Source organism: Trichosurus vulpecula, chromosome 8 (assembly GCF_011100635.1).
Source record: "Trichosurus vulpecula isolate mTriVul1 chromosome 8, mTriVul1.pri, whole genome shotgun sequence".
NCBI classification, from domain to species: Eukaryota; Metazoa; Chordata; class Mammalia; order Diprotodontia; family Phalangeridae; genus Trichosurus; species Trichosurus vulpecula.
The window spans coordinates 142961878-142979101 of record NC_050580.1 but is presented as its reverse complement, the minus strand read 5'-3'; positions in this window follow the sequence as shown (position 1 = coordinate 142979101).

Here is a 17224-nt window from a genome sequence, read left to right as displayed (position 1 = left end):
ACCTTTTTCCCCCCTAGATTATCATGTTGTCTTTGCTATTTATTACTTATTAGATGTCTTGAGAATACTCAGTAGAGAGTTGCAAATTATCTAGACCAAAATTTCAGTGTTACAGGCTTCTTCCTGGGCTACTGAGATAATTTACATCTTTGATCTAGACTCAGAGGAATGTTTTGGTAGAAGTTACAGTGTGATCACTACTAACGAGGCAACTATGAGACGGTAGAATGAGCCCTGAATTTAGAGTCCCAGGATGTAGGTATGAATCCTGACTGTGCTATTTCAGGCCTCTTGGACCTTAAAAAGTCACTTCACTAAGTCTCAGACCCCAGGTCTCAGTTTCCTCATTTGTAAAATGAGGGGGTTGGGCTAAATAGTTATATAATCTCTTTCAGCTTTAGACCTGTGATCTCTAATAACACACCTTAATCCAAAATGGACCAAACATAGATAGCCTTCAGTAATATTTACACAAAGTCAAACATTTTTGTGAAAAGTGAAAAACACAGCCATCTAGCTGTTTCCAAACAGGAACATGTCTGGCATAGTACATATTCATCCTCTGGCCAATTTTTCACTTTTTATGCAGATGTTAAAGCATCAGGGGAATCAGGTGGTGTGAGACCACCACTTGTGTGGTAGGGATACACAAGGTTTACTTCTGGTATCTGCCATTGCTTGACCTTAAACAAGAGTATGCTCGCTTTCTCACCTTTTTGTATATCGGAAATATACACTGAAGTCTGTGGCTATGTCAAACAGACCAAGCTTCTAGACCTTCAGCAGTTTCTGGAAGAAACTCTATAGTTGTGTTTGCCCTGAGCATTTTTCTTTTTTCCATTTGGAAGTTTAAGTATTATATAGATATAATCTAGTAGTGATCAACAGTCCTGTCATAAAAATATCAGTTTCGTTACTCTGATCAGTTCTTCAATGAAATGGAGACCTAGTGTCACAGATCTTATTAATAAACAATCAGATATTTATTAATAAACAATCACCCATCATGGTATCTGGAAAGGGCCTTGCCTTGGGGGAGGGGTCCTGGAAACCAAGGTTTAGTTGTGCTAGTTAGACTAATGTTCTTTCTTTTTAAAATGTTTTAGTAATATGTATATATTTTTTTTGGTGGCGGAACCACCTTTATTGGGGGGTGACCTGTTTTTGGGTGGGTGGGAGGGTGTTTAGTAATATTTTAAGACACATTTTCTATTAAATCCTCTATCTAAAATCTTTGCACATAACAAAGAAAAACAGTTAAACAAAACCAACTGACACTGTGACCACAACTGACAGCATGATCGTTTGAACCCACAGTCCCCACACTTTCTCCAAAGAAGGGAAGTGTGTTTCATAGATTGTAGATTTAGAGCAATAAGAAGACTTAATAGTAAGAATTTATGTAAGTGCTTTAAATTTTGCAAAGTTACTTACTTATGCTATCTTATTTGTTTCTTACAGCAACTCCCTGAGATAAGGGTTAATAGTATTCCCATTCTCCAAATAAGAAAACAGAGGCTAGGAGAGGTTAAATAACTTACATAGGATCACATGGCTATTTTGAGATAGGATCTGACCTTAGAGTCTTCTGGATTCCTAAGTCTTGCCCTTGAATCAGTACTACATTATCTAGCCGCCTCCAAAATCAGACCTTAGCAATCATTTCTTGCGATCTCTTCATATTTCAAAAGAGAAAATTGAGGCCAAGAAATTAAACAATTTGTTCAAGTTCAGTTAGGTAGGAAGGAAAAGAGCTGAGCTCTGAATTATAATTATGGGACCCCTGTAATTACAACCACACTGGCATATCCAGGATGGCTGCTAGTGCTGGTTCTTAGATCTGCTTTACTAAGGAAGTCAAGAGTCAGTAATCTTATGTTTATGTTTAATACATATGTCATTTACTTAGTTCAGGGGAAAAAGTCAGCACCCTGAACTTCAGAGTAAATACAAAAAGAAATTATAAGCAGAAAAAAATAACACAAATCAACAGACAGGCTTCTAACTGTCTGACTATGGCAATACATACAGTTACCAGAGAGAGAAGCACCAATATCTAGGTTTTCAAAGCCAGGGGGCTCCTTAACGACTACCCAGAGTCTTGTCTAGCCAAATTACATGAACACTCTTCCCATGAGTGAGCCCCAAAGCAAAATGCTAACCTCAGAGTATATATACTGTTTCCAATCAAGAACTCTTGATTCAATCAAAGACTCCTGATTCAAACAAAGGCAAGACTCAATCAAAGGTATCTGAATGCCTTAGTGCTGAGAAGCACTCCAAAAGAAAAAAAAGCAAAAAGTCCCACCTTGCTTGCCATTACAACCCCAAAGTCAGTACCATTTCCCCTACATCCTGTTGCCTGTCACACACCATTCCTCTGAAACCACTGTTGGTCACTGCATTTAATCTGAATTCAGATGCCTCTTAGCCTTGTCTTTATTTGCATTGTGGTCACTATTTTGTATAGCATTCTTTTCTCCCCTCTTCATCCAATTAGATTATTTTCCATTGTGTGGGCTGACCCACAGTTTCCTTTACTAAATATAACGATGCATGTTTTGGCCAGTCTGGGTTCATCTGCAGAATATCAGAATCAGAATAGAATAGCACGGCATCGTGGGGAGACGACTAAAGTAAGAGAGAAGAAACCTGGCTCCTAGGACTGACTCTGGCACTAGCTAGTGGTGAGAACTGAAGGAAGGCGCTTAGAACTTCTGAAACACCTCAGCCTTGTCTGCAAAATAAGGAGGTTGGACTAAATGATGTCTAAGAAACCATGCAGTGCTAAAATTCTCTTATTCTTCTGGAATCTACAGTTTCTTGTAATTGTCACAATATGCTCTAAAAATAGTTCCCACCTTTACATGGGAGTGCTACTCTCAGGGCCCCAACTTAATAACTTCTTCCAAGCTCGGTAGACCAATGGTGTCAAATTCAAAAGGAAACAAGGGCCGTACTCTGTAGGCTGCATATTGACTTAGTCTTAAAATGTAATGTTATCTATGTTTTATTGCATTTTTATTTATTTTGTTAAATATTTTCCAATTACATTTTAACCTGTTAGGACATTATGTGGGTGTTTGACATCTTGCCACTAGACAGAAGTTAAAGCACAAAATAATCAGTTTTCTTGTTACAATGTGCTATGACCTTCTTAAAAAATCATCTTTTGAAGTTAGTCATAGAAGAGTCAATCCTGACTCTGAAAAAAGAAATAGGGTACTGATTAGAGGTTCATAGATCTCAACCTGGAAAGGACCTCAAAGGCTATGTAGCCTAACCCATTCATTTTAAAGATTTGGGAATGCAGGAAAAGAAAGTTAAGTAATTTGTCCACTATCATGCAGGCCATAAGGATCAGATGCAAGATTTGAAACCAGATTCCCCTTATTCCAGACCTAGCGTTCTTTCTATGTGACTAGAAGGGGAAAAACAAGTCTATTTGTGCAATGAAAAGAATAAATACTCATCTATTTCTATACAGAAAACCACATTATGGGTTTTTATAGTAACAGGCATAATACTATATGCCAATTTTTATTACATCAATTACTTTTCACTATTATAGATAAATTCTGTATAATAAGCATTCTTCTACTTACTACCTCGACACCTAAAGTGCTATCTTTTTTCATTTTTTGGTAATTGCTAGTAAGTAAGCAATAATGTAAACATATGTTTACATATAGTGAATTTATTTTTTCTTATTTATTTGGATATCATATTAAAGAGCTGTTTCTTTTTTTCTGATGGTATTTTCCCAATGGGGGCAGTTAAGTGGCACAGTGAATAGAGTACTGGGCTCAGAGTCAGAAAGATGAGTTCCTATCAGGCCTCAACAGTGTGACCCTGCATAAGTCACTTAACCTTGTTTGTCTCAGTTTCCTTATCTGTAAAATCTGACATATATGTATATATATATACATATATATGTATATATATATGAAATAGTTTAAAATTTGCTAGAGAAGGAAATGGCAAACCACTCCAGAATCTTTGCCAAGAAAAGCCCAAATGGTCACAAAGGGTCAGACATGACTGAAAAATGACGAAAAACAATGAAATTTTACTAATGACATTGTCCTTCATTTACTTTACTCAAGGTAGGTAATAAATAAGCAACAGTTTAAGAGAAATTAGGTGATTTAATGAGTTGTATAGTACAGTAGTTAAATAATTAGTGCTATTAATTACAAATATCACACGGTAATATGTTACTATAATTGTGATTTGGATTTTGTTTAATAACTGGGCATATTTGAATGAAAAGAGAGGGGCTTTTGGGGGGTCCAGGAATGTTCCATAACTTTCTTTACATGAAAATAGGGTTTTTCTTAGCCATAGTAGAGAGTGAATTTGACTTAAGTCAGTAAGACTGAGCTTACTGTGGCCATAGGCAAGGCCACTTAAGTTGTCTGAGCCACAGTTTTCTTACGAAGATAATATCTATAGTGCCTGCCTTACAAGGTTACTGTAAGGTTCAAAAGAGATAATGCATGTATCGGTCAATCCCCAAACATTTGTTGAATACTGCAAATACAAAGGGAAAAGTGATATAGTCTCTGATCTCAAGGAACCTACACAAGGGCAGGGGAATAGGAGAGATATGTGCAAATATAGCTATATGTAAAAGAGACACAAAGTCACCTTAAATGGGAAGGTGTCAATAGCCGGAGGACCAGATAAGGTCTCCTGTAGCGGGTGGCACATGAACTGATTCTTGAGGGAAGCCAGGGATTCCAGAAATGAGGAGAGAGTGTATTTCAGGAGTGAGAGACAGCCCATACAGAAGCATGGAGATAGGATGACTGGGCATAGAGTAAGAAGAGGGAAGTAATGATTAAGAATGCTGAAGAAGTAGGAATTGTCCAGGTTGTAGAGAGCTTTAAATGTCAAACAGAGGTGTTTCTATTTTATTTTAGAAGTAAAAGGGAATTTAGTCATTTAATTCAATGAATTTATTAAGTAGAAGATGATAGGGTCAAATTTGTACTTTTGGAAAATCACTTGGGAACACGGGTAAAGGATGAATTAGAGAGGGGTGAGACAAAAGTAGGGAGACCAATTAAGAGGCCATTGAAGTGGGCCAGATGTGAGGTCTGGTGAGTAAAACCCTGTCCTGGAGTGATGGCGGAGTGAGTGGAGATTGGGGTCGAGGCGGGTGGAAGTTCATTCCGGAAATTACATGGTATAGAAATGACAAAATGTAGCAATTGACTGAATATGGGAAATGAGTGAGAGTGAGGAGCTGAAGATGACACCAAGGTAGTCGACTTGGATGACCGGAAGGATAATAGTCCTCTCAACAGTAAGAGGGAAGCCCTAAAGAGATGATAATTGTTAAGGTAATGGATTCTGATTTGGACAGGTTGAATCAGAGACACCTAGAGGATATCCAGCTTGAAATGCTTATTAGGCAATTTATGATACGGGTCTCTGTCAGGACAGAGACCGGGGCTGGATATATAGATTCAGAAGGCAACTGCATTGTCGTGGTTATTGTTGAATTGTTTCAGTCATGTCCAACTCTCGGCGACCCCATTTGGGGTTTTCTTGGCAGAGATCCTGGAGTGATTTGCCATTTCCTTCTCCAGCTCATTTTACAGATGAAGAAACTGAAGAAAACAGGGCCAAGTGACTTGTCCAGGATCACATAGCTAGTTAGTGGCTGAGGCCAAATTTGAACTCAGGTCCTCCTGACTCCAGGGCTGGTATTCTATCCACTGACTGTCCTAGTCATCTTCATAGAGATCTGCATATGTAACTTTAAAGCATTAAATAAATGTCCATTATTATTGCTGTTATCAAATGGCTTTTCTCTATCTCTAGTGTGATGAATATATTGGTATTGCTAGGTGCTTTTGTTGACCTAATGGCTCATTTACTTTATCTATTGGCCGCTACTTCCATTAGGTAGGATAGTTTATAATTCCAAGTTCACAGGAATAAAAACCACATAAACCCCAATAATAACTGACATTTGTATAATAGTTTAAAATTTGCAAAGAGCTTTTCAGATAGTCTCTTGTTTGAGCCTCACAACAGCAACCCTGTGAAGTAAATAGTCACATGGAGAGAACAAGGGATTTGGAGTGAAAGAACTTGTGTTTGAATACCACTCATCACTCATTGCCTATGTCATTTGGCCAGGTAAGTCATTAACCTCTTTGGGCCTCAGTGTCCTCATCTGTAAAATAAAGATGTTGGATTAGATGGTCTCTAAGGTCCCTTTGAGCTCTAAATCTATGATCACTCCCACTTTAGAGATGACTAAACTGAGGCAAATAGAGGTTTAGCAACTTAGCTAGGATTATAAGTTTCAGTTAAAAGACAGATTTGAACTTATATCTGGCAATTTTACCACTCCTCCATTCTGCCTATCAAATTATTTATGTTGACAAATAACAGATATGTGGTTAAATAAAATAGCAAACATTATATATGAAAACCATTTCTAAATGTCCTAGAAATGATGGTCTTAAGTATTTTATAAATTATAAAACTCCATCAACTGTCTCCAGTCCTCCGCCTCCTCCTCCTCCTCCTCCTCCTCCTCCTCCTCCTCCTCCTTCTTCTTCTTCTTCTTCTTTTTCTTCTTCTTCTTCTTCTTCTTCTTCTTCTTCTTCTTCTTCTTCTTCTTCTTCTTCTTCTTCTTCTTCTTCTTCTTCTCTCTCTCTCTCTCTCTCTCTCTCACTTAGAGCAACTTAGCCCCACTTCTTAATCACTCCAAGGCCGTAGTAATTTGTAATTTGAAGATTCGACAATGCAGGTTCTAGATTCCTTTCAGGGGTTAAGTTCATACGCATTGCATTCTATCATATCAGGCACTTCCTTCTTGAGGTAAGCTGGGAAGAATTTTCTAACTTGGTTACGCTGAGATCAGAGGATTGGAAAGACAGTTAGTCAATTGTTTAAACATCATTTTTAAAAATTCAATTTCAATGAAAAATATTTCTCTCCAAGTATAATAATGTATATAGTGATTAAGGTTTTCAAAGCTTTCTGTATAGATAGATTGATAGATATAGATAGGATTTCATTTGATCTTCAAAACAATCATGTGAAGTAGGTGCTAAGATTAACCTCATTTTACAGATGAGGAAACTGAGGCTGAGAGGACATAAATGATTTGGCCTGGACCCCAGGTCTTTCTGATTCCAAATTCAGCATTCTGCCCACTGTACCACCAAGCTGCCTCCAGTGTGTCCTCAGTATTGGACTAACAGGTGTCAACATGATATTTATTGAATCTGGCAAAGTGATAATTGTTGCTGGTATTTTTTCCTACTCTTACTGACAAAGCTAATCTCTGGTATTTTATCAAACACTTTTAAGATGCTGGAGCCCTTAATGAGGTTACCGGTAGTTGAATAAACAATCCATGAGGTTAAGTACAGAAGTGTTAACCCAAGCCATAGAGCCTACTAACTCACTGACCTTTGGCACACTTTAATTGCAGCAAGGACCGTAGATCCTCTTCTCCAATCTTGATTAGACTGACTTCTTGAACAAGCTGTCCTCAATTGGGACCTTATGCAGGAATAGCTGAACACTCATGGATGTGATTATATTCATTTGTATGCCTGTGTGTGCTTCATTAAAATCAATAGTTCTGTATCTGTTTCCATTTCCACTGTCTGATTCCAATCTATTCAGATTTTCACACTCTCATAGAATCTTGGAGTTTGAGAATTGAAAGGGACCTCGGCAGCCATCTAGTCTTTAGAGTCTTATACTGTGTTTTGCCCAGAGTAATAGTTAAGAATGCTTGTTGGATTGGATTGGATTTGACAATATTCTAAGCAAATGTTGGGCACTTATAACTATTCTTGAGAGTCATGTCTTGATGGCTTTAGTGGAAAATATGGGCTCCTTCTGCTGGCTATAAATATAACATATAAATCACTATAAATTGTAGACAAAAACTCAACTCTGGCCATGGGAATTACAAATTCTTATATGTATGTAATCACCTCTGACATCTATGGAAGCTGTCTGTTTTGGTGTCCTATATAACCCAGCCCCTCCTATTCTCGTGAATAATACATCTGCTTTATATTTAGAAGGTATTGAAATCAACTCCTGAGGATATGGAATTTTAATTTAAAAATCTCTATTAAATTGTAGATCTTTCCCACCCCCAAATGCATTTGTAACATCAAAAGGGAAATAGAAGTATTCATTCTGAGACATATCCCATCTTTTTAATGGGGGAGGGAGGATAGAGAAAAATTTTACTTTTGCCTAAAGACATAGAATATAGCTCTGAGAAAAATAATTGGAAAAAGACGCATTTGTTACCTGAGTGAAGTAATGCAATTACAGTGGGGTTCCCTAGTCTCTGACTTAGATAGATACCTGAATTACAGTAGAGGACCAAGTTAATGACCACTGGGCCAAAACTCCCCATAGTGCCAGACATGCTTAAGGTAAGTTAACTTTCAAGGGTACTAAGGGTATCCAGAAGCAGAGAATATCTATGAATTCTGGCACCTGGGACAAACTCAGTTGGGGGTAGAGGAGGCGGTAATAACCCTGGATCACCAATCTTATAGTCTCAGGAGAAGATGAAGGGGTAGGAAGAAACAGGCAAGGGAGATGATATCAGGAGAATTCTTTTCCCCAGGAAAGTGACACAATGCAAAGGAACAATGAAGGTGGTGCACAAAGTCAGCTGGCAGAGGACTATGAGACTGGGAATAATTAACCAGAAGTCCTTTGGCATATCCCAAAATGTCTGAGTCCTGAGGGCAAAACCCTATAACTGCCCTTCTCTAGTTATAGCCCAGCCAAGAAAGAGAGGCCACTTCTCACCCTCCTAGTGTTTTGACTCTAATGTTAGTCAACACACATATTAATATATGTTTACTGTGTACTAGGCCCTGTGATATGGACAAAGAGTTAATTCAACTTACACAGAATATATTCATTCCAGAGAAGAGTTGGTTCACCTTTGTTCACAATAGATTCAGGTTCAGCAACTTTTCTGAGCTGACAGTTCTCCCATAGTTCAGTTGTCTTGGGTAGATCTTGAGATGAACCCCATGAAATGGAGAGGGGACAGTCAGGAGAAGGTGGGAAGGGGAATAACATTTCTCTTGTTTGATCAGGGCTTTTAGTTAAAATGGTGCAGAGAGAACATGCTACCTGTATCAGCAAGCCAATAGTCACAACGTAAATGATAATTGTCAAAATGCCTATGTAGTTCTGTATCGCAAAGTATACAAGACTCTCCTCTTACCTTCATGATTTCTGTGATTTATGCCACCATTTTCCAAGGCTCCTATATTTGACGGACTGGCATTATCATTAACTCTTCCATGTCTATCAACTTTGCTCTCTAATCACTTGCCAGTCTTGTCAATACCCCTTTCATCAGGAGTGTCTCTTTTCTCTCTTCTCACTATTATCACCCTTTCTCTCTCACTACCCATCTGCCTCAACAATTATAATAGCCTTTTCACTGGTCTTCCCACTTTTCCTCTCTAATTCATCCTCCGCACCTCTGCCAAATTACTTATCTTTCTGCGTAGATATGGTCACATAACTTCTTTTATCGTAATGATTCTGTATTTAATGATGCATTATTTCCTATTAAAGTTCATATTTCTTTCCCTTGCTTCCAAAGCACACTCTAGTAGTACCTTTCTTTCCAATCTTGGATCAATATCTTCTATGTACTCAAGGTTCCAAACAAGTAGGCTGCTTATCTCCTTTATATTCCTTCTGTTTTCTTACTCTTTTTGTTTTCTTTTGCTCATGTTGATCCTTATGCCTGAATGCTCTGCCATTGCTGAAATCTACCTATTCCTTAAAACTCACCTTAAATGCTACTTTCTCTATGAATGCTTCCCCAATCTCCCTAGCTGGTAATTAGCTTTCCTTCCTGGTCCTCACATGCCACTTTCTTTGCACTTTGAATAAGCACTTAGCATGTTTTAAGGCCTCAACCCTCTATTATACTGTGAGGTTTGGGAAAGTAGGAAATCTGTTTCATCTAAATTTGCTATCTCCCCTGGGCCTGGCATAGTGCTTTGTGCATGGTAAGCATTTAATAAACATTTATTGAACAAAATTGAATTATTGAAAGGTTTTCTTACCTCAAAACTAGGAAATCTAGGTATTATAGCAAAGCAAACATGAGAGCTTTTGTTAATAAACTACTGAACATTCTTAGTCATTCAATTTCCCCAACAATGTATGTAGGAGGCATGTGAATCTTCACTGTCTTTCAAAGGGGACTCCTGTCCAAGAGGGGATCTGCTTCCAAATGTAAAGGTAACTATGTGGACCTAAGGAAGAAGGAAAGGGAGATGCTGAACTATACTTCAGACATGAAAAGAAACTTGTACATCCATCCTTGTGGCTCCTTTTGTTGTTGTTTTGTTGCTTTTCAGTCATGTCCAACTCTTTATGACCCCTTTTGGGGGGTTTTCTGGGGAAGATACTGGAGTGGTTTACCATTTCCTTCTTCAGCTCATTTTACCAGATGAAGAAACTGAGGTAAACAGGGTTAAATGATTTGCCAAGTGTCACATAGCCAGTAAATATCTGAGGCCATTTGAACTCAGGATGAAGAGTCTTTCTGACTCCAAGCTTGGCTCTCTATCCACTGTAACACCTAGCTGCCCTCTGACCCCTTCCCCCCCCTTTATGGCCCCTATAGGGAGCCATATGCACTAAGATTCTGGGTCCAGGCAGAGGTGTTGAAATGGAGACAGAGAGCCAGGGTGAAGAGCAAATCTGTGACTCTTTCCCTTGCTCATACTAAAGATAGTATAGTATGGTAAGGAACCACATGCCCCATGGAATGATGAGGCATGGGTCCCAATGGTGAGGAGCTAAGCTATTGACCTCGTTCTTGCTAATATTAGAGTGAAAGCAGCACAGAAAGAAATCAGTAATCTGGACTTAGACCTTTGCTGTTCTGTGAGTCACATATGTAGAATAAGAACTCAAAGTAAGAACCAACAGCAGAAAAGGTCACTTGGATGCATTTTAAAAAGCAGAGTTTTTTCCCATTAGTTAAGGACCTTAGGTATGAACCCATTCTGAATTTTTCTTGAGTTTAAACAAACTTGTCCTATACTCAAAGTCTAATAGCCTGCATGTTTGAAGGAGAGCTTTCCTTTGGGGAAAACAAAACAACTTAGGGACTGACATTCCCAGAGCATCCTCTAATGGAGATATCTAATTAGATTTCAAGAAACAGAGTAAGAGAGTGTCATTCACAGGGTTTCCCTGGGTGGGACTATAAATCTGAAAGATTTTTTCAGCAATTCTCCCCCCTCCCACAATTGTACCCAGATCCATCCTGTCAGGGACACAGATCTAATTGGTAAACATGTCACATGTATTTTTCCCACTGTCTGAGTTTTAGGAGGAAATAAAATCACTACATAATTTCCTTATCTTTAATATGACCAAAGCTATCCCTAAAGCAAGAAAGATTTTCAGAGTTCAAACCTCTACATCTATAGCAGCAAGAAATATGTTCCTCTCCCCTCCCCCAAGTCTTCATTTCCTGGCAATGAATCCACCGTGTCTATTAGCCATAGTTACTGGGCATAACCAATAGCCAGGATAAATTTTGAAGGCTAATAGGAAGCTTTCATGGTGATGAGATCAAATGCAAATGCCAGGATTCTGGGAGACAATCTTCTACTTCGATCAGCTGGGCTGCTTTCTTCTTCCTTACGCCCTTGTACCTGCTGCTTCTGCTGCTAAGAGTAACCATTCAGCTGTGAAACCAAAGCCTCCCTCCTGATTTCAGCAGGGGCCATTTTTAGTTATGTGAAAAACCATGCACATAATCCTCCACCCCCATTTTAAAGTTGACATATGTACATATGCTTGAACTTTATATATATATATATATATTCACATATATATGCATATTATATGTGTAAGGGGGAGGTGGGAATTATGCAAAGAAATACGGTAATTGCAGGCTACATTAAAAGTACTGTAAAATCGGTTTTGCAGTGTGGGTGTATATCATTCCCTGGATGCCATATTTGAATTTTAGATAAATTTCACCTGTAATTTCATGGTAGCAAGGAGAAAAGTTTTCTGAATAGCAGAATCATAGTCTCAGAGTTAGAAAGGATCCCGTAGATCTTGTATTCTAACACATATGGGAGCATGAATCCTTTTTACAAAATCCTCTCCGGAAGTGGTCATATGACCTATGATTGAAGACTTCTAGGGAGGGTGAACCCACTGTTTTGTGAGGCAGCCTATCTTCGGGCAATAATGTTGTGAAGTTTTTCCTTCTATTGAGCTTAGATTTGTATCTTTCTTGCTTCTGTCTAGTTGCTCCTACTTCTCAACTATAAAGCCAAGCAGAACATTATTGACAGCTCTTCAAATAGTTGAAGCTGTCATGCCTCCCGCCAGTCTTCTCCAGGCTAAACATTCCCATTTCCTTCAACCAATGCTAATATGGTTTGGTTTTGGCCAACTGGTCACCCTCTTCTGGAATGAATCAGGTCTGTCAATTTCTTTCTTTCTTAAAATATGGCTCTCCAACTAAAAACAACATTTCAAATGTAGTCCAACCTGGACAAAGTATAGCAAAGTTAACACTTCCCCTGTTGTGGACTCATGCCTCTTTCAATACAGTCTAAGATGAAGGTAGCTGTTATACTGTACACATTGAGTTGGCAGTCCAAAACGTCTACTCCAGAGCTTTTTCATATTAACCATTGCCTAGTTAAATCTGTTCATCCAGTAGTGCAAATGGATTCCTTGAATCCAGGGGTAACATTTTACATCTATACCTTCCTCACCACTGTCTCCTGGTGCTCCTAGCTCCCTTCAAGGCTCAGTTCAATCCCCATCTCCTACAAAAGACCTTTCCTGATTCCCATAATTATTAGTGACGCCCTTTCTTTCAACCTAATGTTATATTTATTTTGCATTTACAGGTTCTCTCCCTACAGTAGGGGGTAAACTCCTTAAGCTTCAAATCCTGATTGATACTTTACTTCAGTAGCTATGAAGCCTTGGTCAAGTCTATTAGCCTCTCACTTTCAGTTTTCTTACTCATAAAAAGGGAATAATAAGTCGTTAATAATAAGTTCTTAAGGGCAAAGACTTGCATTTTTGTCTTTTTATCCCTAGTGTCTAGCGCAGTGTCTGACACATTAAAAACCAAAACCAAAACAATTGGACCTATGATTTCAATGGAGTTCCCCGTGAAAAACTTCTTTGGATATATACGTACTCCTTTTCTGCAACTTATGGTCTTAGAGAGTTGCTTAAAGCCCTGAAAGATGAAGTCACTTGCCCAAGGTCGAAGAACCTATATGTATCAGAGACAGGACTTGAACCCAGGACTTCCTGACTCTAAAAACACCTCTCTTTCTACTGTATCAGCTCTCTACATTGCTTGACATAGAGTAGCTATTTAAATTTCTGATTGAATTTAATTAAATTGAAGCACAAAAGAATTTTCAGATGCCAAAGGCCAATGAGAGCAACCCCTTGGCAAACATTTCAGAAAGGTCTACCTTAATCTTTGTTAACTATAAAGTAAATAGATCTTAAACTAAGGCAATACCCTCTTCCTTCTTTGTGTGCCTTTCCTCCCTCCCTCCAATTAGAGGGCTGTTTGGATCATACATAGAGGGCCATAAGGGACCCCAGAAGCCATCTAGCCTACCCTTCTTTGTTACAGAGGAAGAAACTGAGATCTAGAGATGCCAAAGGACTTGCCCAAGGTCACTGCGGATGTGACCCCAGACCCCCTGACTTCAGGCCTACTGCTGTTTCCACTGGATCATGCTGTGTCTGCCATGTTTAAGTGGAATTGTTTATCTTTGAAGCTCTGAAAAAAGTACATAGGAAATGGTAGGCCAAAGAGGGGAACTGGAAATTTTAAACCTCAGTCATACAATGTCTAACAAAAGTGTGTTTATCTTTGAAACTTCTGTGTCCTATATTTCCATGGTTCAAAAGTTGCCTTCTAAGAGTATCACATTTTTATTAATGACTCCCTCTCCTCTTCCACCCCAGCAAGAACCCAGGGAAAGATTACACTGGACATCGAAATAGGTTGACACAAGTCACCCATATGTAAATTCACTGGTTAGAAGATGAAACAATAAAATAAAAATTTTAAAGATCATTATTGTTGTCTTCTGTTGCTATATTAATCAATCAAACAAACAATAAAATTTATGAAGTTCCCACTATGGGCCAGGCATTGTTCTATGTGCTGGGGATATGAAAAGAGGCAAAAGGTGGTTGTTGTCCTCAAAGAACTTACAACCTAATTGGAGAGATGACATACAAACAAATATATACAAAGCAAACTATTAGACAGGATAAATAAGAAATAATTAAGAAAGAGAAGGCATGAGAATTAAGAGGAGTTGAGAAAGGCTTCTTACAGAAGATAGAATTATAGTTGAGACAGAAAGGAAGCTCATAAAGTAAATAGGCAGAGTTGAGGAGGAAGAGCATTCCAGGCGTGGGAGATAGCCAGAGAAAATGCCCAGATCATAGAGACAGAGGGTCTTGTCTGTGGAGCAGCCTGGAGGCCAGTGTCACTGATCAAAAAAAAAATACTTGATAGGGAGAAAACTGGAAAGGTAGGAGGGACTAGGTTATGAAAGGTCTTTAATGCCAGACAAAGCATTTTGGAATGGATTCTTGAGGAGCCACGGAGCCACTGGAGGTTGTTGAGTGGAGGCATGACACGATTGGACCTGTGCTTTAATGGTTGAATGGAGGATAGTTTAGCATGGGAAGACCTGAGGCAGGCAGACCCACCAGTCTGTTATTATAACAGTCCAGGAGTGAGGCAATAAGGGGGCGGGTCTTAACTAGACTTGGGACAATTTCATAGTAGAGAAATGAGCTTGTTCACATTCATCTCCAAATAGATCTTTCCCCACCCCCTATCCACTGATCCATCCCTTGTAACAAAGAATAAAAAATAAAGAGGGGGAAACAAAGGGGTTCAGTAAAACTGGGCAACACACAGTATTTATTAAGCTCCTACTATGTACAGTATATTTTTCTAGGCACCAGTATAGCCCAAAATTTAGATAAGATACTGTCCTTACCCTAAAGGAGTTTATAACTACAGATTTTATATGTCAAATAAATTTTAGTACTGTTCTACAAAATAATATTGTAAGCAATTTTAATGCCATTTACAATTGCATGGGCTGGAGGGAGGGCGGTGGGGGGGGCAGGGAGTTGTTGTGGTCTGAATTACTCTTAGGAAGTCTGTGACATTAAAAAAAGTCTATAGATGCCTTTTGTTTTTTACACCAAAATAATTTCTTCATATACTTTACCTTCCCTGCCTCTCCTCATTGTACTCTCACTTATAGCAAAAAACCATCTTATGGCTTCTTGAATCTGTCCAAAGGCCTCAATGGCTTTCCTTAGACACTTTAAGTATTTGGAATCATAGGAGTTAAAACTGGAAAGGACCTTACAGCTCAGGAGTCTGATCACTTCAAATGGGGAAAGTGAGGCCCAGAGATGGTCCCAAGGTCACATAGGAGTCTTGGGCATACTCTTCCTAATCTGGTCAGTGATTCTACTCAACAGCCATCCAGTCCAACTCATATGTGAAAAGACCCTTGCTATATCACACCTAACAATTGATCATATAGTCTCTGCTGGAAGATTTTCAAAGAGAGGGAACTTACCATCTCTCAAAGCAATCTATTCCCCTAATGGACAGCTTTGATTGTTGGAAAGTTTTCCCAACATCTAGTCTAAATTTGCCCATTTGTAACTCTCACTTGGTTCTTCTAGGTCTGCCCTTTGGAGTCAGAATAAACAAGTCTAATCTTTCACATAACAGTCCTCCAAAAATTTGAGTACAGCTATAATGTCCATACCGAGTTCCATCAGTCTTTCCTCATATGACATGGACTCAGGCTTTTCACTATCTGGTTGTCCTCTTCTGGACACTCATAAGCCAGAGGGTTTACCAATGTCTTTCTTAAACTTTAGTGCCCAGAACTGACAACACTCTAGATGAGGTCTGACAAAGGCAGAGTACAGTGGGGTTATTCTCTCTCTGTTCCTAGAAGACTTGTGCCTTTTAATGTAGTTCAAGAACACATTAACTTTTTTTGGCTGGTCCATCCTACTGCCGAATCAGATGAAGCTAGTAGTCCACTAAAACCCCCAGAACCTTTTCAGAATTGTTGTCTAGCTCTCTTATATTTGTGGAGTTGATTTTTTTTTATAACCAAGTGCAAGATTTTTTGATTTTTCTCTATTGAATTCTGCCTAGTAGATTCAGTTCAATGTTCTATCCAGTTGAGATCTTTTGGGGGAAAAGGAGGGGGGCAGGGAATAAATATTTATATAATGCTTACTATGTGCCCAATACTGTGCTAGACACTTTTTATAAATATTGTCTGATTTGATCTTTGCAATAACCCTATGAGATGGGCCTTGGTATCATTCCCATTTTATAGATGGGGAAACCGAAGCAAACAGAGGTTAAGTGACTTGCCCAGAATTACACAGCTAGTATATGTCCAAGGCTGGATTTGAACTCAACTCTTCCACCTTCCAAGCCCAGTGCACTCTCCATTATGCCAACAGAACCTGGCTCTCATCCAGGGAGCTAGGTATCCTGCCCAGCTTTGTGCCATCCGTAAATATGATTAGGGTGCTATCTATGTTTTAGCCAAGCCATTGATAAAAATATTAAGCAGCTTAGTGCCAAGTACAGATGTCTGGCGTATTCTACTGGAGACCTCCTGCCACACTGACAGTAACCTTCGAGTTTGGCCATCCCACCAATTCTGGATCTATTTGATTGTATTATCATCAAATCCATATTTCTCCAACTTCTCAAAAAAATAAGATGAAACATTTTACCAAAAGCTTTGCGAAAACCTAGGTAAACTCTGTATCCATACCATTCCCCTCACATACTAAGTTTAGTAATCCTGTCAAAAAATGAAATAAGGTTAGCTTGGCATGACTTACTCTTGATGAAGCCAGGCCAACTCTTTCTAATTATTACTTCCCTTTCTAGATATTCACCAGGCCTCTCCTTACTGATTCTTTCTAGAATTTTCCCAGGCACAAAAGTCAAGTTCATTGGCCTGTACTTTTCAGACTCCATTCTCCTGCTTCCTTTTTCTTCCCTTCACCATACCCCCCCGCCCACCAAGATCAGGACTTTCAACCTTCTCTAATATTGTAGTACTGCTCAATTTCCATGATCTTTCAC